Below are 26087 nucleotides of genomic sequence, written 5' to 3' on the forward strand. Positions count from 1 at the left end.
ACTTTATTATATAAACTAGTAGAACCCAAGCCTCAGGTCATACTCAGCCAATCTGAATTTCAGCATATCAACAGTGAATATGCATCCGAAATATTTGTATTAAACAGACCCAGCATATGCAAATCCATTTCATGCAAGATTCCACACTGCTTACCCTTAGGGATAAACCATGGCTTTCCTCAAATCTAACTTAGTTATGGTTTGTGAACTTGCCCTCCAGGAATTTATCCAAACCTTTTTTGAAAACAGCTATGCTAACTACTTTTAAGATATCTTCACCTCAGTGGGTGGCAGTAAGTGCTCCCCCCTCAAAATGGCCACATGGCAAGTGGTTTACTTACCACACGGCCATTCTTTTCCATTAAAAAGACAGCCTTTTACCTACTGTAGTAAAAGGGGGCCTCAGTGCTCATCAAAAACATGTGCTGCTAGCACAGTCCTCCTTTTACCGCAGCTTAGTAAAAGGACCCCTGAGTGAAATTTTTATCCAATTTGATGTAAATGTGCTATTTCATGGTGGTCCCCTGGTCTTTGAAAGTGTAAACCATCTATTTGCATTTATCCATTCTGCTCTATTCCAGATTTATAGACATCTATAATTTCTTCAGCCATCTCTTCTCCAAGGTGAAAAACCCTAACCTCCTGATAGGGAAAACATTCCATTCCCTTTATTGTTTTGGTTGCTCTTCCCTCTGTTTTTGTAATTGAGTTGGTCCATGTAAAGTGGACCAATTCAAAATATCATCCCTAGTCGATGATCTTTAATTTTAAACTTTGGTTATGTGCTCTTGGAGGTCTCAAACTACAGTCTGCAAAATTTTAGAACAAGATTCCTTCTAACAGCAGAATTTGGGTCACTAGAAAATCAGCAACTTTCAGAATTATGCATTCTCCGAGGACAAGCAGGCTGCTTGTTCTCACGACTGGGTGACGTCCGCGGCAGCCCCCACCAACCGGAAGAAGCTTCGCGGGCGGTCCGCACACAGGGCACGCCCACCGCGCATGCGCGGCCGTCTTCCTGCCCGTGCACGACCGTTCCCGCCAGTCCTTTCTTTTCCGCGCCTGGAGAGAGTCGTGCGATTGCCGCTCTCTCGTCAGCCCCGGAAAACCGTCGCGTTTTTTCGCGAATTCGTTTATATTTTGTTTCTGTACGTCGCGCGCTTCAGTTTCTTTTTTTCCTCCAAAAAAAAAAAAAAAAAGAGAGCACGCGCTTTATTTTCCCTCATTTCTAGCGGGGGCGTCGCGTTGCGGCCTTGTGGCCGCGCGGTCGATTATTTTTCGAGGTGTGATTTACCGCCACCATCGACGACTTTAACTTCGCCGACGCGATTTTTCCGTCGATGTCCTCGAAGGTCCCGAGTGGATTTAAGAAGTGTGGTCGGTGCGGCCGGCCTGTCTCGCAGACCGACACCCACGCTTGGTGCCTCCAGTGCCTCGGGCCGGAGCACAATATCAAGTCGTGTTCTTTGTGTCTTGGTCTCTGGAAACGGATTCAAGTTGCGAGGCAAGTTCTTCGGGACCGCCTTTTTGGAACTTGCGCCGGCCCCTCGACGTCGACCTCGACGGCATCGGTATCGACGGCCGGTTCTTCGGTACCGGTATCGAGGCCCGAGAAATCGGCACCGATGGCATCGACCCCAGGAGCACAGGTCCCGTCGGCCCGCCGGTCCTCCGGTGAGGGTAGGGGTGAGAGGCCGCGTGGGCAATCGGCCCCGGTCACTCCCTCAGCCCATGGCCCTCGGGACCGAACCCTGTCTGACCCGGTTCCTCGAGACCGAGGGGGATCGACCTCCTCCTCCTCCATGCCGCCTGGCACCGATGACGGGCACCGAAAGAAGTCTAAGAAGCGCCGTCATCGGTCCCCTTCGAGGCTTCCGGCTATTGGTACCGGCGAGGAGTCGACGCCGAAGCGTCCGCGTCGAGAGGAGAGATCCCCTTCGGTTGTGGAGGTACCGACGCGTCAGGGTCCCAGCACTTCGGTGCAGTCTCCTGGACCCGAGCAGCTTCCGGCACCGACGCCTCTACCGGCCCCCCCGTCTTTCCCGTCAGCGGGCCTGGACGAGTGCCTCCGAGCCATCCTTCTGGGCATCCTGGAAGGGCTGATGCGCCAGGCTGTGCCGGCGCCAGGGGTGCTTGCGCCCTCGGCGCCGTTGACTGTGGCGCCGGCGAGCTCTAGCCCGGTGCCGAGGCCGTCGACACCGCCGCCGCTTGCGGTGCCGGTCTCGACCGCCACGCAGGTGGAGTCCCCGTCGACGTCGATGGAGGGAGCTTCGTCCCCGCCGGCGCGGGAGTCCACCGCTCGACGACACCGAGGCCTCGGTGCCTCGACGTCGAGCCGGGCCCGGTTAAGGACTCAGCTACATGAGCTTATGTCCGATACCGAGGAAGAGGCCTCGTGGGGGGAAGAGGAGGACCCCAGATATTTCTCCTCAGAGGAGTCTGCGGGTCTTCCCTCGGACCCCACGCCTTCACCAGAGAGGAAGCTCTCGCCTCCTGAGAGCCTCTCTTTTGCCTCCTTTGTAAGGGATATGTCTATTTGCATTCCCTTTCCCGTGGTCTCTGTGGATGAGCCGAGGGCTGAGATGCTCGAGGTCCTCGACTATCCATCACCACCTAGAGAGTCCTCCACGGTGCCGTTGCACAATGTCCTCAAAGAGACACTGCTTCGGAACTGGATGAGACCACTATCTAATCCCATCATCCCCAAGAAAGCAGAGTCCCAGTACAGAATCCACTCGGACCCAGAGTTAATGCGGCCCCAATTGCCCCATGACTCGGTGGTCGTGGATTCTGCTCTCAAGAGGGCACGGAGTTCGAGGGATACCGCCTCGGCGCCCCCGGGGCGGGAGTCTCGCACTCTGGACTCGTTTGGGAGGAAGGCCTACCAATCCTCCATGCTCGTGACCCGCATCCAGTCATACCAGCTCTATACGAGCATCCACATGCGGAACAATGTGAAGCAGCTGGCAGACCTGGTCGATAAGCTCCCGCCGGAGCAGTCCAGGCCTTATCAGGAGGTGGTCAGGCAGCTGAAGGCGTGCAGAAAGTTCCTGTCCAGGGGTATCTATGACACCTGTGACGTGGCATCTCATGCTGCGGCCCAAGGTATAGTGATGCGCAGGCTCTCATGGCTGCGTGCCTCTGACCTGGACAACCGCACCCAGCAGAGACTGGCCGACGTCCCTTGCCGGGGGGATAATATTTTTGGTGAGAAGGTCGAGCAGCTGGTGGACCAACTGCATCAGCGGGAAACCGCCCTCGACAAGCTCTCCCATCGGGCGCCTTCAGCATCCACCTCAGCAGGTGGACGTTTTTCCCGGGCCCGGCAGGCTGTGCCCTATTCTTTTGCAAAGCGTAGGTACACCCAGCCGGCCCGAAGGCCTCGCCAGGCACAGGGACAGCCCCAGCGCGCTCGTTCTCGTCAACAGCGTGCGCCTAAGCAGCCCCCTGCGCCTCCACAGCAAAAGCCGGGGACGGGCTTTTGACTGGATCCACGGGAACATAGCCGCACTCAAAGTGTCCGTACCGGGAGGTTAAAATTTTTTCACCAAAGGTGGCCTCTCATAACCTCCGACCAGTGGGTTCTCCAAATAGTGCGGTGCGGATACGCCCTCAATTTGGCCTCCCTGCCACCAAATTGTCCTCCGGGAGCTCAATCCTTCAGCTCCCATCACAAGCAGGTACTTGCAGAGGAACTCTCCGCCCTTCTCAGCGCCAATGCGGTCGAGCCCGTACCACCCGGGCAAGAAGGGCAGGGATTCTATTCCAGGTACTTCCTTGTGGAAAAGAAAACAGGGGGGATGCGTCCCATCCTAGACCTGAGAGGCCTGAACAAATTCCTGGTCAAAGAAAAGTTCAGGATGCTTTCCTTGGGCACCCTTCTGCCAATGACTCAGAAAAACGATTGGCTATGTTCCCTGGATTTAAAGGACGCATACACTCACATCCCGATACTGCCAGCTCACAGACAGTATCTCAGATTCTGCCTGGGCGCACGGCACTTTCAGTATTGTGTGCTGCCCTTTGGGCTCGCCTCTGCCCCACGAGTGTTTACAAAGTGTCTCGTGGTGGTAGCGGCCTACCTACGCAAGCTGGGAGTGCACGTGTTCCCATATCTCGACAATTGGCTGGTCAAGAGCACCTCGGAGGCAGGAGCCCTCCGGTCTATGCAGTGCACTATCCAACTTCTGGAGCTGCTGGGGTTTGTGATAAATTACCCAAAGTCCCATCTCCAGCCAACTCAGTCTCTGCAATTCATAGGAGCTCTGCTGAATACCCAGACGGCTCAGGCCTTTCTTCCCGAAGCGAGGGCCAACAACCTCCTGTCCCTGGCTTCGCAGACCAGAGCGTCTCAGCAGGTCACAGCTCGGCAGATGTTGAGACTTCTGGGTCATATGGCCTCCATAGTTCATGTGATTCCCATGGCTCGTCTTCACATGAGATCTGCTCAATGGACCCTAGCTTCCCAGTGGTTTCAGGCCACCGGGAATCTAGAAGATGTCATCCGCCTCTCCACCAGTTGCTGCACTTCACTGCTCTGGTGGACCATCCGGACCAATTTGACCCTGGGAACGTCCATTCCAAATTCCGCAGCCCACGAAAGTGCTGACGACGGATGCATCTCGCCTGGGGTGGGGAGCTCATGTCGATGGGCTCCACACCCAGGGTCTGTGGTCCCTCCAGGAAAAGGATCTGCAGATCAACCTCCTGGAGCTCCGAGCGATCTGGAACGCACTGAAGGCTTTCAGAGATCGGCTGTCCTACCAAATTATTCAAATTTGGACAGACAATCAGGTTGCAATGTATTACACCAACAAGCAGGGGGGCACCGGATCTCGCCCCTTGTGTCAGGAAGCCGTCGGCATGTGGCGTTGGGCTTGCCAGTTCGGCATGCTCCTCCAAGCCACATACCTGGCAGGTGTAAACAACAGTCTGGCCGACAGACTGAGCAGGGTCATGCAACCGCACGAGTGGTCGCTTCATTCCAGAGTGGTACGCAAGATCTTCCGAGAGTGGGGCACCCCCTCGGTGGACCTTTTCACCTCTCAGACCAACCACAAGCTGCCTCTGTTCTGTTCCAGACTACAGGCACACGGCAGGCTAGCGTCGGATGCCTTTCTCCTCCATTGGGGGACCGGCCTCCTGTATGCTTATCCTCCCATACCTTTGGTGGGGAAGACCTTACTGAAGCTCAAGCAAGACCACGGCACCATGATTCTGATAGCGCCCTTTTGGCCCCGTCAGATCTGGTTCCCTCTTCTTCTGGAGTTGTCCTCAGAAGAACCGTGGAGATTGGAGTGTTTTCCGACTCTCATCTCGCAGAACGACGGAGCGTTGCTGCACCCCAACCTTCAGTCCCTGGCTCTCACGGCCTGGATGTTGAGGGCGTAGACTTCACTGCGTTGGGCCTGTCTGAGGGTGTCTCCCGTGTCTTGCTTGCCTCTAGGAAGGATTCCACTAAAAAGAGTTACTTTTTCAAGTGGAGGAGGTTTGTCGTTTGGTGTGAGAGCAAGGCCCTAGAACCTCGTTCTTGCCCTGCACAGAACCTGCTTGAATACCTTCTGCACTTATCAGAGTCTGGCCTCAAGACCAACTCAGTAAGGAATCACCTTAGTGCGATTAGTGCTTACCATTATCGTGTGGAAGGTAAAGCCATCTCTGGAGAGCCTTTAGTCGTTCGATTCATGAGAGGCTTGCTTTTGTCAAAGCCCCCTATCAAGCCTCCTACAGTGTCATGGGATCTCAACGTCGTCCTCACCCAGCTGATGAAACCTCCTTTTGAGCCACTGAATACCTGCCATCTGAAGTACTTGACCTGGAAGGTCATTTTCTTGGTGGCAGTTACTTCAGCTCGTAGGGTCAGTGAGCTTCAAGCCCTAGTAGCTCATGCTCCTTATACCAAATTTCATCACAACAGAGTAGTGCTCCGCACCCACCCAAAGTTCCTGCCGAAGGTGGTGTCGGAGTTCCATCTTAACCAGTCAATTGTCTTGCCAACATTCTTCCCCAGGCCGCATACCCGCCCTGCTGAACGTCAGTTGCACACATTGGACTGCAAGAGAGCATTGGCCTTCTACTTGGAGCGGACACAGCCCCACAGACAGTCCGCCCAATTGTTTGTTTCTTTCGACCCTAACAGGCTAGGGGTCGCTGTCGGGGAAACGCACCATCTCCAATTGGCTAGCAGATTGCATTTCCTTCACTTACGCCCAGGCTGGGCTGGCTCTTGAGGGTCATGTCACGGCTCATAGTGTTAGAGCCATGGCAGCGTCAGTGGCCCACTTGAAGTCAGCCACTATTGAAGAGATTTGCAAGGCTGCGACGTGGTCATCTGTCCACACATTCACATCACATTACTGCCTCCAGCAGGATACCCGACGCGACAGTCGGTTCGGACAGTCGGTGCTGCAGAATCTGTTTGGGGTGTAAATCCAACTCCACCCTCCAGGACCCGAATTTATTCTGATCAGGCTGCACTCTGTTAGTTGTTCTTCGTAGGTCAATTTTCTGTTGTACCCTCGCCGTTGCGAGGTTCAATTGACCTGGGTTCTTGTTTTGAGTGAGCCTGAGAGCTAGGGATACCCCAGTCGTGAGAACAAGCAGCCTGCTTGTCCTCGGAGAAAGTGAATGATACATAACTGTAGCAGGTGTTCTCCGAGGACAGCAGGCTGATTGTTCTCACCTACCCTCCCTCCTCCCCTTTGGAGTTGCGTTTTCATCTTTTGCTTGTCATTCAACTGGCGGGAACGGCCGCGCAAGGGGGGGGAAGACGGCCGCGCATGCGCGGTGGGCGTGCCCTGCTTGCGGACCGCCCGCGAAGCTTCTTCCGGTTGGTGGGGGCTGCCGCGGACGTCACCCAGTCGTGAGAACAATCAGCCTGCTACAGGTATGTATCATTCACTTTACCACATAAATGAGACTGCAAACTTTGCATTATTATTTCTTTGAAAATCATCATTTAGCAGCCTGCTACAGGTATGTATCATTCACTTTACCACATAAATGAGACTGCAAACTTTGCATTATTATTTCTTTGAAAATCATCATTTAGCAGCCTCAAATTCACCCATAAAGGTACATATTTTGTGCTGAATTTGAATATTTTACTTTTGATGCTCTTACTTTTTAGCATTTTCCTTAAATTTGACTGAGAGTAGACTGAAGAATTTGTATAATATAATTTTCATAAAAGTTGGAACTAAGATCCCTCCCTGTCAATAAGCTCAAATTAAGTACTAATTTGCTAGCTTGTTGACAGCAAGGTTGCTAACATAAGGTAAAAAGAAACGTGTCTTTAGATGCATATTTTAGTCACAAATCTTTTAACAAGTGTCATGTCAGACTTTTTTCTTTCCAATCCTGTTGAAAAGATCATATTTTTGTTTACTACTTGAATCATGTATTGTTTTTTTTTTGTTGTGGGACCAGAAATATCTGTGGCCCAGGATTAATCCAAAATAACCAAAATTATCTGTTTGTGTAGTAAGTTCTAATATTTTGCCAGGTACAATGTAGAAGTATTACTTGACAAAACAACTTATAAATCTTCCTTCATAGCTTAGCATTCATTCTTAGGTGACAGCAGCAATATTAAATAAACTTTGCAGAAGCAGAGCAAAATGTATTCGTGGCCCAGTATATCAGCAAAGTTGTCAAACCAATGGCACAATGGCCCTTTCCATATCATCATGCTGATCAATCCATAGACTGGTGGGTTGTGTCCATCTACCAGCAGGTGGAGATAGAGAGCAATCCTTTTGCCTCCCTATATGTGGTCATGTGCTGCCGGAAACTCCTCAGTATGTTCTCTATCTCAGCAGGTGGTGGTCACACACAGCAGCAGCTCTGGCTAGGTCTCCAAGCCTAATTTTTAGGTTTTGTTGAGTACCTGGGGTTGAGGGCTCTTCTTGAGCAAGTGCAAACCTGGTGGCGCCAGGTCCCTCCTTTTCTGCCCCCTCCCGCTGGCTCCGTTAAAAAAAAAAAAAAAATTTTTTTTGGACGTCCTTAAGGGCGTTTCTTTCGACGTTTATTTAAAACGTTTATTGCAGCTACTCACTGGGACACCAGTTCGTTACAGCTCGGAGCGAGAAGCAGGTAATTTTTACCTTTTTATAGCGGGCAGGGGGTTCCCCGATCGATCTCCACGTGGCCTATGGCGTCGGAGGGCGAGGGCGCAAAGAATCGCTCCCCGGACCGCGTGTGCGCCTCTAGCGGGGATGCGGGGGTCTTAAAGTCTGATTCGCCCTTGGTGGGTGTCAGTTCGGAGGCCGGTCAGTGTCCCGGGTCTTCCTCCGGTGCGGCGGTTTTTCCCGCCATAAACGCCCATCCCCCGCTGCTCGCCTCCGCCATCTTGGCCGGCCACTCTGCTCGGATGGCTTCTTCTTGGGCCGCCCTTGAGCTGGGAGACGTTCATGCCATGGCCGCCCTTGATTTGGGCGACGGCAAAAAAGCGGCTAAAGTTAAGCGCCGTTCTTCCCGCGCGGCTCCTTCGCGGAGTGTCGCGCTGGACGCCATCTTGGATGCGCAGCATGTTTCTCCCCCGCTCTTGCGAGTGCTGGTTGAGGGTGCGTCTAGGGCTGTGGCCCAGGCTGCTGAAGTGCACAGTCTGGGGGGTTTCTCCCCCGAGTTTATTTTGCTGCTGCATCAGGCCTTCCTTATGCAAAACGCTGCCCCTTCTCCCTTGTCCGACAAAGGGGTTGAGGCCCCCGGAAGTAAACGCCCTCGGGTGGATTCCCAGGGCTTAGAGGACTCTGTCTCCTCTGATGTAGATGAGGGCAGCGTATCTGAGTTCTCCCAACGGTCCTTTGGGGATTCCTTGGAGGAGACGGATTCCCGCTCGGATGGAGCGGATGACCCCTCTGCAGCACGGATCTTTCGCTCAGAGGATTTGCCCAACCTGTTAGTGCAGGCCGTGAGCATTTTGAAGATTTCCTCTCCAGAGGACGTCTCTCCCTCAGCCCCTGTTGGCTCCGCCATTATGCTGGGGACGAAGCGCCCGCCTAGAACCTTCCACGTGCATGATGCCATGCACACCTTAATTTCGGCTCAATGGGATGTCCCGGAAGCGAGCCTGAAAGTGGCTAGGGCTATGTCCCACCTCTATCCTTTGCCTGAAAGTGAACGGGAGGCCTTTCTTTGGCCTACCGTGGATTCTTTAATCACTGCGGTGACTAAGAAAACGGCGTTGCCGGTGGAAGGTGGCACGGCCCTAAAGGATGCCCAAGACAGAAGATTGGAGGCGGCCTTAAGGTCGTCCTTCGAGGTGGCTGCCTTAAGTTTGCAGGCCTCAGTTTGCGGCTCCTACGTGGCCAGGGCGTGCCTGACGATAGTGCAGCGGGCTTCCCCTCGGATCCTTCCTTGAGGGCTGATTGGCCGGCCCTGGAATTGGGCTTGGCTTATTTGGCAGACTTACTGTATGATGTCTTGAGAGCCTTGGCTAAAGGTATGGCTCAGACAGTCTCTGCGCGGCGGTGGCTTTGGCTGAAACATTGGTCTGCTGACCACGCCTCTAAGTCCCGCCTGGCTAAGTTGCCTTTTAAAGGCAAGCTGCTCTTTGGGGTCGAGCTGGACAAAATTGTGACCGATCTCGGCACGTCTAAGGGCAAGAGGTTACCAGAGGTCAGGGCTCGGGCCAGTGCTCGCCCCGGTATCTCCAGAGGACGATTTCAGGAAGCCCTGTCGGTACCGCCCGGGCAAGTCGGGCTCCTCTGCCCCCTCTTCCTTCAAGAGGAACTTCTCCCCCAAGCAGCATTCCTTTCGCAGAGACCGCTGTCCCGGAGGTGCACCCTCCGGTCCTCCCCTTGGGTCTCGTACCCAATGATGGGGTCCTGGTCCATGGCCCAGTGCAGATTGGAGGATGCCTGTCCTCGTTTCTGGGCGAGTGGACCAGGGTAACTTCAGACGCTTGGGTGCTGGAAGTCATCAGAGACGGCTACAAGCTAGAGTTCTGCCGACCCTTAAGAGACGGGTTTGTACTCTCTCCCTGCAAGTCTCCGGTGAAAGCTGTGGCAGTGCAGCAGACCTTGGACAATCTGACCCGCCTGGGTGCGGTCGTTCCGGTGCCAGAAAATCAGCTTGGCAAGGGACGTTACTCCATTTACTTTGTGGTACCAAAGAAAGGAGGTTCTGTACGGCCTATCCTCGACCTCAAAGGGGTCAATTGGGCCTTGAAAGTTCGGCACTTTCGCATGGAGACTCTCCGCTCTGTTATAGCGGCAGTGAAGGCAGGGGAGTTCCTGGCATCCTTGGACATCAAGGAAGCGTACTTGCATATTCCCATCTGGCCTCCTCATCAACGCTTTCTGCGTTTTGCAGTCCTGGGCCGACACTTCCAGTTCAGAGCCCTCCCGTTCGGGTTGGCTACTGCTCCGCGGACCTTCTCCAAAGTAATGGTGGTCATCGCGGCCTTCCTGCGAAAGGAAGGAGTACAAGTCCATCCTTATCTGGACGACTGGTTGATCCGAGCCCCCTCTTATGCAGAGTGCGGCAAAGCTGTGGACCGGGTGATTGCTCTTTTGAGCTCCCTGGGGTGGATCATCAACTGGGAGAAAAGCCAGCTGCACCCGACTCAGTCCCTGGAGTATCTGGGAGTTCGTTTCGACACCCAAGTGGGCAGAGTGTTCCTGCCGGACAATCGGATTGTCAAACTTCAGGCTCAGGTGGACCAGTTCCTAGTAGCCTCTCCGCTTCGGGCTTGGGACTATGTGCAGCTGTTGGGCTCTATGACGGCCACGATAGAAGTAGTGCCCTGGGCCAGGGCTCATATGAGACCACTACAACACTCTCTGCTGCAGCGCTGGACTCCGGTGTCGGAGGATTATGCTGTGCGCCTTCCCTTGGACCCAGCAGTGCGCAAGGCGCTGAGCTGGTGGCTGAAGACAGACAAGTTGTCTGCAGGGATGCCTCTTGTGACCCCGGAGTGGATTGTCGTCACGATGGACGCCTCTTTGACGGGCTGGGGAGCCCACTGCTTGGGAAGGACAGCGCAGGGGCTCTGGTCTCCTGCAGAGGCAAAGTGGTCTATCAACCTCCTGGAACTCAGAGCCATTCGGTTGGCGCTTTTGGAGTTCCTCCCGGTACTGGCGTTGAAGCCAGTACGGGTCCTGTCGGACAACGCCACCGCTGTGGCCTATGTCAACCGCCAGGGAGGTACCAAGAGCGCCCCTCTAGCCAAGGAAGCCATGAATCTATGCCAGTGGGCGGAAGCGAACCTGGAACAGCTGTCAGCGGCCCACATTGCCGGAGTCATGAATGTCAAGGCGGACTTTCTCAGTCGCCATACCTTGGATCCCGGAGAGTGGCAGTTATCGGCTCAGGCATTCTTGGACATCACGAAGCGCTGGGGCCAGCCGAGCCTAGATCTGATGGCGTCATCGGCCAATTGCCAAGTGCCGCGCTTTTTCAGCAGAGGACGGGACCCTCTATCTCTGGGAGTAGATGCTCTTCTCCAACTGTGGCCGACACAGGAGCTTCTCTATGTGTTCCCGCCCTGGCCCATGTTGGGCAGGGTACTAGACCGGGTGGCAAAGCATCCGGGCCGAATAATCCTGGTGGGTCCACACTGGCCCAGACGTCCCTGGTATGCGGATTTGATCAGGCTCTCAGTGGACGACCCTCTGCGGCTGCCAGTGGAGCAGGGCCTGTTGCATCAGGGTCCCATGGTGATGGAGGATCCCTCCCCCTTTGGTCTTACGGCCTGGCTATTGAGCGGCAGCGTCTGAGGAAGAAGGGCTTCTCAGACAAAGTCATCGCCACTATGCTGAGAGCGAGGAAGCGCTCTACTTCTACTGCTTATGCCAGGGTTTGGCGTATCTTTGCAGCGTGGTGTGAAGCAGGCTCACTTTCTCCCTTCACTGCTCCAATTTCTTCAGTGCTGGCGTTCCTGCAAGAAGGTCTGGAGAAAGGCCTGTCGCTCAGTTCCCTTAAAGTCCAGGTAGCGTCTCTGGCTTGCTTCAGGGGCCGCCTGAAGGGTGCTTCCCTGGCTTCGCAGCCAGATGTGGTACGTTTTGTCAAGGGAGTTAATCACCTGCGCCCTCCTCTGCACTCACTGGTGCCTGCGTGGAATCTCAACCTGGTGCTAAGAGCCTTGCAGAAGCCGCCTTTTGAACCCTTGTCGAGGGCATCTCTGAAAGACCTGACGTTGAAAACAGTCTTTTTGGTGGCTATCACTTCAGCCAGAAGAGTTTCAGAGCTCCAGGCACTCTCCTGTCGAGAGCCTTTTCTGCAGTTCACTGAGGCAGGAGTGACTATTCGCACAGTGCCTTCCTTCCTGCCCAAGATTGTTTCTCGCTTCCATGTGAATCAGCAGCTCTGTCTCCCTTCCTTTCGTAGGGAGGACTACCTAGAGGAATACTCTGTTCTCAAATTTCTGGATGTGAGACGAGTCATCATCAGATACTTGGAAGTGACCAATGATTTCCGGAAATCGGATCATCTGTTTGTCCTGTTTGCAGGTCCTCGTAAGGGTCTGCAGGCTGCTAAGCCTACAGTGGCAAGATGGGTCAAGGAAGCCATTGCAGCGGCTTATGTGGCCGCGGGGAAGGTGCCGCCTATTCAGCTGAAGGCTCACTCCACTAGAGCTCAGGCGGCCTCGATAGCAGAGGCCGGGTCCGTCTCCTTGGAGGAGATATGCAAGACGGCAACTTGGGCATCGGCCCATACCTTCTCCAGGCATTTCCGCTTGACTGTGGCTGCTCGGGCGGAGGCCCGGTTTGGAGCTTCAGTGTTGCGGTCAGGGATTTCAATGTCCCGCCCTGGGTGAGTACTGCTTCGGTACATCCCACCAGTCTATGGATTGATCAGCATGATGATATGGAAGGTAAAATTATGTATCATACCTGATAATTTTCTTTCCATTAATCATAGCTGATCAATCCATAGCCCCTCCCAGATATCTGTACTGTTTATATTCTGGTTGCATTTCAGGTTCAAGTTTAGTCTTCAGTTCCTGTTCAGGAGGACTTCGAGTTCAAGTTTTTTCAATTGGATTTTTCAAGAGTTGAGACGAGTTTGTGTTACAGTGAGCTGCTGCATTCCTCTCCCCTCCGTTTTACGGGGCTGGATTGAGACATAAATTCTGCCGGCGCTCCCTCCCGCTTCGTGCGGCTGTAGGGCAGCTTTGTACCCCTCCCGCTTCGGCGGTGTTAGGGTCAGTCAGCTCCTCCCGCGGTTGCGGTTGCAGGATAAGCCAGATCCCCCCGCATCGGCGGGGTGGTGTCCCTCCCCCGCTCCGCGGGGATGAGCTGGACGGATTCCCCTCCCCCACTTGTGTGGGGATGAGCTGGGTTAATTCCCCTCCCCCGTTTCGGCGGTGGTGAGCTGGGCAGAGTGTCCTTTGTGGGTGTAATTCTCTAAGTGCTGAGTCCTGCGGATGGAGCTTGGATATCGACATACTGAGATGTTTCCGGCAGCACATGACCACATATAGGGAGGCAAAAGGATTGCTCTCTATCTCCACCTGCTGGTAGATGGACACAACCCACCAGTCTATGGATTGATCAGCTATGATTAATGGAAAGAAAATTATCAGGTACGATACATAATTTTACCTTTTGACTTGAATGTTTTACTTAAAGTAGACAGAACAGTCTCTGTGTAACTATCATCTTCCAAATGTGGTTACTGTAAGGCAAGGTCGATTCCAATAATCTGTTGTTCAGGAACCCAAAATCTATCTTTTCAACTTTGCCAGTGCAGGAAATATGCAATACCCTGTGGATGCATGAAACTGATTAAGGCTTCATGTTCTTCCACTGAAATTTCTCACACATTTCCAACCCACCAGTGATTGTCATAAATGAGAACAACATCCTGGTCAGGCTGAATATTGGTTAACTGTATTCTCTGAGGACAAACAGAACACATATTGCCATTTATGGGTGATGTCATCCGACAGAGTGGAGGAGTGGCCTAGTGGTTAGAGTGCTGGTCTTGCAATCCAGAGGTGGCCAGTTCAAATCCCGCTGCTGCTCCTTGTGATCTTGGGCAAGTCACTTAATCCTCCATTGCCTCAGGTACAAACTTACATTGTGAGCCCTCCTGGGACAGAGAAATATCCAGTGTACCTGACTGTAACTCACCTTGAGCTACCACTGAAAAAGGTGTGAGTAAAATCTAAATAATAAGAACAGCAAAAAAAAGTAGCGAGATCAACACGACACTCCCAGGACACCGTGGGTACGAGTAATAAAATGTTTTATTAAATGAAAATTTAAAAAAGACTCGACATGGAGCCGTGTTTCGGCGAAAAAACGCTTCAGGAGTCTACAGGTCAAGAGAGGTATACAATTATAATACATTCAAATAAATAGAAGCTAGAACAGTCATATAAATAGCAGTACACAAAAATGTATAAAACTTAGAACAATCATATAAATGGTAATGACTGATAAAACAATTTTTTTTAAAAAACAGAGATATAAAAACCATGTATTGAAAAGATAAACATCCAAAGGAACTGTAAATCACATGAGACTAATAAGATGAAATTAAAGAAACTCTAAAATGGACCATGAAATAAAAAACCTTATAAAATTGTAGAAAACAGAATGAAACTACAGTTCTGTTCATCCTTTTGCCGGATTAAGGCTAATAATTATAGGAGATAAAAGGTATTGATAATATATGAAAGTAAATGCAGACCTGTTTGTTGTGTAAACCAATGAATGGAACACCATAAATGAGGTAGTCAAAACAAGCCTGAAACCGTGAAGAGTACCAGAACATGAAAAATACATTTAGTTGGAATAATACAGCATAGGGTAAGGGGAAAAACAAAAGGGAACAAAACAAAAGGGATAATATGTACCTTTAAAAAGGTACATATGACAGATGAATGCGCTTAAAAAAACAATCATTCAAAACTGTGGGGATGACAGAAAAAGAGTGTTTGTAAACATAATATACTGAGGATTGCCATTTACAAATGAATAACAAATACATGTGCTTGAAAGACAGACAAAACAGTGGAGATGGCAAACAGAAAAGGAGTACTTGTGAGCAAAAAAGGCTGGAGAGTGCAATTTGCAAATAAATGGCAAGAGCCCACTTGGGCTTAGGAAGACAGAGCTGTTAGCAGTGCTGTAAAGAAATGCTTAGGGGAGACAGAGAGCTGTTTGTAGTACTGTAAGAGAGGGCTGTGAATTGAGTGGGGAGGGGAAAGCATATGCAAGAGTCAGGTATGATGAGGAACAGTAAATAACAGCTGAAAGAAATATTACCAGGAAATGAGTATAGAAACGGGAGGAGCAGCTAGTCCTATAGGTGAAGGTACTAGAGGTGAAAGAGTATGAATAAACATAGAGTGACGATATGGAGAGATAGTGGAAAATCTGACAGTAGCTAGAGGGCTGCAGGAAAAAAATGTAACAAGATAAATGCATGAGAGAAGAAAAGGGTCAACAAACCTGGAGCTGAAAACAGCCTCAGTGTCGCTAAACTAGCAGTGTGGAGGCAGCAATGAAGGAGAGGAAACCAGCTGGTCTCTTAAAAGGAAGAAAAGGCGGCAAAAAAGGGGGCATGGACAAACAAAATGAAAGAGTAAACACAGAGCATACATTTAAAAAATGGCAGGCAGTGTAATCAAGAAAGAGTGAGGATGACAAGGGACTGGCAGTGCAAGGAAAAAACCTAAGAGTGACTAAGCATAGTAAATGATATAATAAAAATAATAATAATGATAAAAAAGGAATAAAAATACTGATAATGAAGTGGAAAGACTATGAGAGGAAGCAACAAAAAGTAAAAAAAAAAAGGGGGGAAGGAAGGGGGAAGATGGGGGGAGGGGGAACAAACAAAGGACAGCTGAGAATGGGAAGCTGAGGCTAGAAAAGGAGGAAAGGAACTGTAATGTAAACATCACTAAAAATAAAAATCCAGAAAAAAGAAAATCCTGTGATATATAACAGTAAAAAGGAAAAACACTAAAGGTAAAAAAAATAAAAATTTAAAAACTGGTGGTGTGTATAGGATGACACAAAAGAGAGGGAGGGGCAAAAACAAGGGGGTAGGGGGATACAAAAACTTGCTTATAAAGTGGCTGCATCCAAACTGTTTATTACAACAGGTCTCCACTCCATGTTCAGTATCATATATCATTTAGGACATATCAATTGCTATTGGTTCAGTTACCTGACTTTTTACTCATCATACCCTTTTCTACATTCCCTGCCCCTTTCCGCTTATTTGTTTCCCTTTATTCCTCCCTTGCGTCCTTCCCCCCCCCCCCCCCTTGTTTTGACTACCTCATTTATGGTGTTCCATTCATTGGTTTACACAACAAACAGGTCTGCATTTATTTTCATATATTATCCCATACCTGATATCTCCTATAATTATTAGCCTTAATCCGGCAAAAGGATGAACAGAACTGTAGTTTCATTCTGTTTTCTACAATTTTATACTGTTATTTATTTCATGGTCCAATTTAGAGTTTCTTTAATTTCATCTTATTAGTCTCATGTGATTTAAAGTTTCTTTGGATGTTTATCTTTTCAATACATGTTTTTTATGTCTCTGTTTAAAAAAAAAAAACTTATTGTTTTATCAGTCATTACCATTTATATGATGTAAGTTTTATACATTTTTGTATAATGCTATTTATATGACTGTTCTAGGTTCTATTTATTTGAATGTATTATAATTGTATACCTCTCTTTACTTGTAGACTCCTGAAGCAGGCGTTTTTCGCCGAAACACGGCTCCATGTTGAGTCTTTTTAAAATTTTTATTTAATAAAACATTTTATTACTCCTACCCACGGTGTCTTGGGAGTGTCGTGTTGATCTCGCTACTTTTTTGCTGTTCTTCTATTTTTATACATGTAGCGGATCCAGTTTCTCCACTCTTTGTTGGTTTTTGTTTTATCCGACAGAGCCCAGCACAGACGCTACCGAGTGTTCTAGTATCTTCTGAAGCCTTTGGCAGCACCACATTGTGCATGCATGGTTGCCTTCCCTGCCCAGTGTGAACGTGTGGGACCAGCAGTCTGTCTTCCGTGGAGCAGAACAGTCGTGTTTTGGCATGCTCCCCTCAGCATTCCTCTGTCACATTTTTGTGCCTTCCCTTGTGGAATGAGGGACCTTTTCTTCATATATTTTTCTATTTCTTTGGTCCTTAATCTCCCTTTTTTCTAATGTTTTTATTGATGATAAAGTCATCGTAACAATCAGCATTCTCAATGTATTACCAACACCAAATCAAAACAAACCAGTAAGTAACGAGATATCCGATCTATCATCATATATTTTACACTTTTTCCCCCCCTGCCCCCTCATATCCTACCCACACTTAGTTCCAAGTAGTATAACAATTCTCATTCCCTCCTATACAACCTAATCTACGCTCTCCCCCCAAAAACAATATCATTACCTCGCAGGGTCCGAACTCTTATGACCCTCCCGAGGTATTATCCTCATTGCCCAAAATAACTACACCTCCCCCCACCACAGCCCTCCTTCTAGTCATATGGCATCCCAACTTAAAAATCTAGATCTGATTCATCAATATGTAACATCAATAACATTGTGCACTATTAAGTTATCTGAACTAAGAGACAAGGCTGACATGGCCGAAAGAGCATAAAAGGATATGGAGCGAGTGCTTAAAGATTTCCCTTCCCATGCTATTTGAGCATTACTAAAACTCAAAAATGCTCCCAAAGGCTACTTGAAGACAAATTCAATGTTACCACTACCTAACATAAACTCCCCCCCCCCCATTACATAAGCCTACGAAATCACCATTTACTCCTCTCCCCCCTCTTCTCCCCATGAAGGTGTCATCCTTACCCATAATCTACCGGGAATCCAAAACCTATCCTAGCCAATATCAAAGGGAATTAACTGCCTTGCTTCTACCCCGAGTGTGTAGCGATTGAATATATGGGCCCCAAATATCCAAAAGCCTCTTCTCCTTTTGGGAGAACCTCTTACCGCCCATCGCTCAAATAACATCTACTCATGTAATCTATTTCTCCAGTGCCAGAAGTCCGGGAGAGAATCCCCTACCCATTGACTTAAAAGCAGCCTTTTACCAACCATGCAAGCCTTACGAATCAATTGCTTTTCCGATTTGCTCTGCAACGCAAAGATCTCATATTTATCCAATAATATTCCAACCGGGGAGCACACAATTCTGGAACCCAACAAAGAGGTCAAATAGCGGTCCAAAATTTCTGCACCTGAAAACACTCCCATAAGCAATGAAACAACAACCCAGGCAACCGCCCACATTTCTCACACAAAGGATTCTCCACTCCACCCATCTTAAAAATCTGGGCCTTCATACGATATGCTCTATGTAAGATGCAAAACTGACACTCCCAGAGGCCCGCATTACCAGTCAACTCCTGAATCCTAAGCCAGTATATCAAAATCCAATAACAAGCTAGGTCTATCCATATCCCGTGCCCAGCGCTCTTGTATCGATTCTCGATCCTTAGTAAGTGGTAATTTCCCCAGCGTTTTATAAAGTCCCGAAACCGACAACCGATCTTCCCCCCCCCCCCCCCCCCCCCCACTGAAAAAACTGTCTTACCCGATGACAATGTCTAGAACTCAAAGCCTCCGCGTCCAAGGCCCTCACATAATGCGCTGTTTGATTATATGTAAAGATGTTATTCATATCATAGCCTATACCCAAAGCTCCTAAACTTAACAGCGTTCCCTTAGCACTCAAAAGATGTTCCAATCGACTAATACCCATCCGCTCCCAGGTTTGGAATGCCCCATTATCCATCCCTGGCTTAAACAACAAATTTCCACCTATTGGTAGCAGATCCGACATACCCAGGGACAAGCCCCAAATACGCATCAAGTCTCTCTACAATATATGTAAAGAGGACAATAACAGACTAGTCCGGAGATATTCCAGGACCCTATCCCTGGGTGCCTGCAACAAAAAATAAAAATGACAAGGGGCAAAATACTGTCCTTCCAACTTCCTAGGTGTGTAATCGTCCTGATCAAAAAACCAATCTCCAAATGCCTCAACAAACAGGCCCTGTTATATTTTATTTGTTGCATTTGTATCCCACATTTTCCCACCTCTTTGCAGACTCAATGTGGCTTACAATACATCATGAATAGTGAGAATACATGAGAAAGTATACATTTAGTAATAGCAGAGAATTTTTGGTAACATGATAATGAAGAAACATGTTAGTAGTTTGGCAAGCAAATATTGTAGGGGCAATTCTGGATGTGTGTACAGAAATTCATATTTGTTGATCTTTGTTGTATGCCTTGTTGAAGAGATGGGTCCTCAGTAGACTTCGGAAGTTGGTTTGTTCATAGGTCGTTTTTAGGTTTCGCGGCAGCGCATTCCAGAATTGTGTGCTCAAGTAGGAAAAGGTTGACGCATGCGTTTGTATTTAAGACCTTTACAACCTGGGAAGTGAAGATTAAGGAATGTACGTGATGATTTTTTGGCATTTCTGGGTGGTAAGTCTATCAGGTCTGACATGTAGGCTGGTGCGTCTCCGTGAATAATTTTGTGAACTAGGGTGCAAATTTTGAACGTGATACGTTCTTTGAGTGGGGAGCCAGTGCAGTTTTTCTCGTACAGGTTTGGCGCTTTCGTATTTTGTTTTGCCGAATATGAGTCTAGCTGCAGTGTTCTGAGCTGTCTGAAGTGTTTTGATTATTTGCTCTTTGCAGCCAGAGTAGAGTGCATTGCAGTAATCTAGATGACCGAGTACCATTGATTGTACCAGGTTGCGGAAGACGGGTCTTGGGAAGAAAGGTCTTACTCTTTTTAGTTTCCACATTGAATGGAACATCTTCTTGGTTGTGTTTTTCGCTTGACTCTCAAGTGTTAGGTGTTGATCGATGGTAACTCCAAGAATTTTTAGGGTATCCGAAATTGGAAGATTCAGTTTTGATGTTCCAATGGTGGTGAATTTATTCGTGTTGTATTGCGAGGTGAGTATTAGGCATTGGGTTTTTTCTTTATTGAGTTTAAACTTGAATGCGTCCACCCATGTGTGCATGATGTGTAGGCTTTGGTTGATGTCATTGGAAATTTCCTTTAGATCTTGTTTAAATGGAATGTAGATCGTTACGTCGTCCGCGTATATGTATGGGTTAAGGTTTTGGTTTGATAGTAGTTTCACCAAAGGTATCATCATTAAGTTGAATAGAGTCGGTGAGAGGGGGGATCCTTGTGGTACTCCACATTCAGGTATCCATGTAGCTGATGTCGAATTAGATGTCATGTGGTATGATCGTGTGGTTAGGAGCACCTTGAACCAATTGAGAACATTTCCTCCGATTCCGAAATATTCGAGGATATGTAATAGTATTCCATGATCAACCATATCGAAGGCGCTAGACACGTCGAATTGTAGCAGTAGTATGTTCTTGCCGGTTGCAGTCATTTGTTTAAATTTATTCATTAGAGTAACTAGTACTGTTTCCGTGCTGTGGTTAGACCGAAATCCTGACTGGGAGTCGTGTAGTATTGAGAATTTGTTTAAATAGTTTGTGAGTTGTTTGGTTACCATTCCTTCTGTTAGTTTGGTTATTAAGGGTATGGATGCTACTGGCCTGTACTTGGTTAGTTCACTGGCACTCTTCTTTGCGTCTTTGGGTATAGGAGCGAATAGAATGTTTCCTTTTTCCTTCGGAAAGAGTCCAATTTGTAACATATAATTTACGTGATTCGTGAGGTCTGTTATGATTTGATGAGGGGCAGATGTCATAAGGTTGTTAGGACATATATCTAATTTGCAATGAGATTTAGCAAATCTTTTGAGCGTTTGAGAGATAAGATCCTCCGATAGTGGCTCGAATTTGGTCAAGGTTCTGTCTGCTGAGTATACACCAAGGTTTGGATCTAGACTGTCAAGGAGTGTGGCATAGTCGGTTGTGCTGACTGGTATTTAAAGTCGCAATTGCACGATTTTCTCATTGAAGTATTTCGCGAGATTGTCTGCTCCTGGTGTGTCTTTGTTGTTGGTTGTGATTGGTGTGGTGTCTAGTAGTTTATTTACGAGTTGGAAGAGTTTGTGTGTGTCTTTGTAATTCGGTCCGATTTCATTTTTATAAAATATTCTTTTACTTTGCCTTATGGTATATTTATATTTTCTTTGAAGTTGTTTCCAGGCGATAAGTGTTGGGTCGTCTTTCTTTTTATTCCACGCACGTTCTAACCTTCTGACTTGTGTTTTGAGTTTTTTCAGTTCTTCGGTGAACCATGGTGTTGAGTTCTTCCTATGTGAGGTTCTGGTTTGAGTTGGGGCAATGTTGTCTAGTATTGTTCTGCATCTGTCGTCCCATTCCAGGAGGAATTGGTTTGTGTCTGCTTTTGTTGTCCATCTGTTGTGGTATACCTGTTGCCAGAATATTGCCGGGTCTATTTTTCCTCTTGTGGTGTAGGTTTTTCGTTCTTGTTTGTTGGTTGTGTCTTTCGTTCGCCATTGAAGGGAGATGTATGCTTTGTAGTGGTCTGACCACGGTGCGGGTGTCCATCTTGTATCTGTTAATAGAAGGTTTGAATCTGGATCGAATTTGTGTGTGATAATGTCTAGTGTGTGTCCTTTTATGTGTGTTGGTTGTGTATTTGGTGCATGAAGATCCCATAGTTGTAAGAACTCTTTGCATTCTTTGGTGCTTGTTAGGGTGAGATCTTCAAGGTGCAGGTTGATATCTCCTATTATGATAAGGTTTGGGGTAGAAACACAGGTATTCGAGATGAAGTCCATAAAGTGTGTTTGTGAGTCTTGCCAGTTGCCTGGTGGTCTGTAGAGTAGGATTGCGTTGAGGTGTTCCTGCAAGTTTGGGTGATTGATTCTTACCGATGCGATTTCAAGTTGTGGTAGAATGGATTCAGCTGTGGTTGTGATGGTGAACTCAGATTTATATATTATGGCTATTCCGCCGCCTCTTTTTCCATTTCTTGTCCAGTGGGTGATTTTGTATCCTGTTGGGCATAGATCTAGGATTATGGGGTCTTTAAGGTCGTGGATCCAGGTTTCAGTGATGAATAGAAGGTCAAGTTTGTCTGTAGTAATCCAGTCTGTTATAGTGTCTGTTTTGTTTACTACTGATCTGGCGTTTATGTACCCCAGTTGGATTGTATGGTAAGGCTCGGTTTGGGGCGTTGATGTGTTGATTTTTATTAGTTGCCTATTTTCTTGGTATCTGGTTTTATTGTTTCCTTTTTTTCTTTCTTGTTGGTTGCGTCTGTGTATACCGCTTCAAGTCTGGCAAGCCCAAACCCACTTCTCTCCAATGTCCTATCAGCAAGGACAACGGGAGCTTAGCCTTCCTCCCTCCCCAGCAATAACGCCTAACTAGACGATAAAGCCATTTAAGATCCCGCTGACATATAAAGATAGGTAATAATCGTAAGCAGTATAACCATCTGGGAAATTCCACCATCCGGAACAGCTGTATACACCCATATAATGTAAGGGGCAAAGACACTCAACTACGCAATCTTTCCTCCGTAGCTCGTAATAGTCTCGTAACATTCAGATGATATATATCTGATACTTTCATAGACAGCCTGAGCCCCAAGTAACAAAAAGAACCTTTTGCCCATCGAAGCGGAAAGTCCATACCCCATTCCCCTCTCGGATCCTCTCCGGAAGCCAATTCTAAATAAGTACATAAGTACATAAGTAATGCCACACTGGGAAAAGACCAAGGGTCCATCGAGCCCAGCATCCTGTCCACGACAGCGGCCAATCCAGGCCAAGGGCACCTGGCAAGCTTCCCAAACGTACAAACATTCTGTACATGTTATTCCTGGAATCTTGGATCTTTCCAAGTCCGTTTAGTAGCGGTTTATGGACTTGTCCTTTAGGAAACCGTCCAACCCCTTTTTAAACTCTGCTAAGCTTAACCGCCTTCACCACTTTCTCCGGCAACGAATTCCAGAGTTTAATTACACGTTGGGTGAAGAAAAATTTTCTCCGATTTTGTTTTAAATTTACTACACTGTAGTTTCATCGCATGCCCCCTAGTCCTAGTATTTTTGGAAAGCTTGAACAGAAGCTTCACATCCACCTGTTCCACTCCACTCATTATTTTATATACCTCTATCATGTCTCCCCTCAGCCGTCTCTTCTCCAAGCTGTATAGCCCTAGTATAGCCCTAGTATAATTAAGCTTAAACCCCGCAAAATCTCCAAATTCCTGAAAGAGCTCCAACAACACAGGAAGTGACCGAAAAGGCTGCGTAAGATGTACCAGCAGGTCATCCGCAAAAGCCGACAACTAAAACTGCGAAGCACCTATCGGCACACCCCGGATCTCTGGATGGGACTGTATCGCTCTAATCAGGGGATCCAGGGATAGCACAAACAATAAAGGAGACAATGGACATCCCTGTCTTGTGCCTCTAAAGATGTTAAACGAACGGGAACACACCCCATTTACCCAAACATACGTCAAAGGCTCTGAGTACAAGACCTGAAGAGCATCAAGAAAAAATCCCTGGAAACCACACCTGCAGGGTATCGAACAAATAAGGCCAACGCACCAGGTCAAAAGCTTTCTCTGCATCAAAGCTAACTAAGAGGGAAGATAAACTTTTATATGCTACCACCTCCAAAGATGCCAAAATTACGCGCATATTCCTAACTGCAGTCTGCCCCCACACGAACTCTACCTAAGCCTCATGCACCAAGTCAGGGAGCACCCTAGCCAGTCTGTTTGCCAGAATTTTCGCATATAGCTTAGCATCAACATTAAGGAGCGATATGGGCCTATATGACCCCGGGCCTGTCATGTTCTTCCCTTCCTTAGTTATCACTACAATCTGAGCTACCTTCATCGTCTCTGGGATAGTCTGTTCCAATACCATCGAGTTAAACAAAGATAACAACGGCGCCTTAATTCGGTCATAAAACTGCTTATAGAACTCTATACGATAACCATCTGGACCCGGCGTCATATGGGTAGCACTCTGCTGTAAAGCCAACATAAGATCTCCTTCTATTATTGGGCTATTTAACAACTTCAGCTGCCGAGGAGAAAGCCTAGGCAAGTCCAGAGGATCTAAAAACAATTCACTGCTCAACTCCTCCTTATCAGGCTTAGCATACAAGGCCTCATAAAACTGACCAAAACGATCCGCTGTTTCCTTATCCTATCTAAGCATCTTCCCATCCAACGCCTTCAATTGCAAAACTCTAGAAGAGCCCCCTCTTTTCCTCACCATGTTCACCAACAGTTGCCCAGCCTTATTACCATAACGAAACAATTTATATTTATAATAGAACTGTGTCTTAACCGCCTGCTGATGTAACAACTCATTTAATTCTTTCGCTACCAATAAGGCTTCCCGACTTGCAGGAGAAGCATGGCTCCCATATTGCCTTCGATATCTCCTAATCAGCGACTCTAACCGGAGAATCTCCTTATCTCTGAGCTTATGAGCCCGTGCACAGTAAGAAATAATGTCTCCGCGTAACACAGCTTTCTCCGCTTCTCAAAAAAGACCTGTCTGCTGTCTGTGAATGCCATTATGAAACTCATAATCTGTTATTCTGTCCTCCAAGAATGCCTGAAATCTCTGATTCCCCACCAATTCCAAAGGATATCTCCAAAAGCGACCTCTGTCTCCCCGTGATAAACCGGCAAACAACAACCAGACCAGTGCATGATCAGAAACTGCATAAGGGCCGATTTCCGCCTGAGTTACCTGAGAAAAAAAGGGGGCTCGAAACAAACAGATAATCTATACGAGATTGAGATGCATGATCTCTCGAAAGATGAGTGAAATCCTTTTCCAACGGATGCAATACACGCCGTACGTCCACTAAGTCTAACGCCTCACAGAGCAATGACAAGGCCCCGCCCCCCCCCCCCCCCCCCCATCGAACTCCCCGCACCTGAACTTGATTTATCGAGCGACGGGTCAAACATCAGATTAAAGTCTCCCCCCAGAATAATATTTCCATCTTTAAATAAGGATAACTTAGAGATCAACCCTTGAAGCAAACCTTTATCAAAAACATTTGGGGCATATACACTTCCAATCACCAGACGTCGACCCTCTACCTCCACCAAGGCCACAATATAACGACCTCCGGACTCACTATCTTAGATATAATCTTAATTTGTAAACCCTTTCTAAAAAGGATTACCACCCCCGCTTTCCGACCTACTGCTGGGGCCTCTAATAAAGATCCCACCCATCTTTTTCTAACTTTAGCATGCTCCCCTGACGAAAGATGTGTCTCTTGCAGCAATCCTATATCCACCTTTTGTCTCTGCAAAGCCTGCAATACCTTGGTCCGCTTTACCGGGGAAGAAACTCCTCCTACATTCCAAGAAAGAATTTTAAGTGATCCCCAAATTCCAGAAATTCCATATTATCAGAACAAAGCCTACTCGCTCAGAAAAAAAGGAAGGACACCCCCCAGCCCTTGGGCCTCTTCCCCAAAATCCCTTCCCTCTATCGGCCATCACCTGCAGATACCTTCTTCCCACCCCTTCCCCCCCCCCCAAACATCCCCACAGAATTACCGTGGCCCAAGATCATGCAAGCCCCCCTCCCCCGTCTCCAAACATCGTAGAAACAAGAAATAACACACCCACTCCTCATCCTCAATCTCTGTGTTGTACTGGAACACTCAACTATTCCATAACATCATGCATCTCAATTAATACCCTATTTCAAGTGTCTACCCCACTGCCCTCATTACCTTTAAATGTAAATCACCCCTCGCTTGACATAAAAATAAGAAATCCCTCGCAATATGTATCAACAACATTCTTCTGTCATTGCGTCTTATATACCTGTGTGTACAGACTAATTATAACATAACAGCATATAAAACATTGCCTTTTGCCTTTTCAGGTCTCACTCAATAAGCCAATTTAAACATCAAATATTCAGCTTACCAATGAAAGAGAAAAAAAAATCTGTTAAATTTTTCACAGAACCCTCCTCTGTCCCTCTGGAAATAGTGATTAGGAGATGATATCTCCCTAGCCCATATTTTAAAGCTTTACATATAACATACAACCTAACCCCTAACAAGTCTCGCATCTCCCCAGGATCCTTCGCCCCCCAAGAGTCTTTACATTTGTATATCCTTGTCAGAGGTGTCCTGGTTATCCAAACTCCGCTTCAGC

At 47.9% G+C, this 26087-nt stretch overlaps 1 protein-coding gene across 4 annotated transcripts in view; it reads left to right on the forward strand.

Annotated features, from left to right (window-relative positions):
- Positions 1 to 26087, forward strand: part of RAD54L2 (RAD54 like 2) — a 430539-nt gene that overhangs the window by 103944 nt on the left and 300508 nt on the right. The window lies entirely within an intron of this gene.

The sequence above is a fragment of the Microcaecilia unicolor genome, chromosome 6 (genome assembly GCF_901765095.1).
Source record: "Microcaecilia unicolor chromosome 6, aMicUni1.1, whole genome shotgun sequence".
NCBI lineage: Eukaryota > Metazoa > Chordata > Amphibia > Gymnophiona > Siphonopidae > Microcaecilia > Microcaecilia unicolor.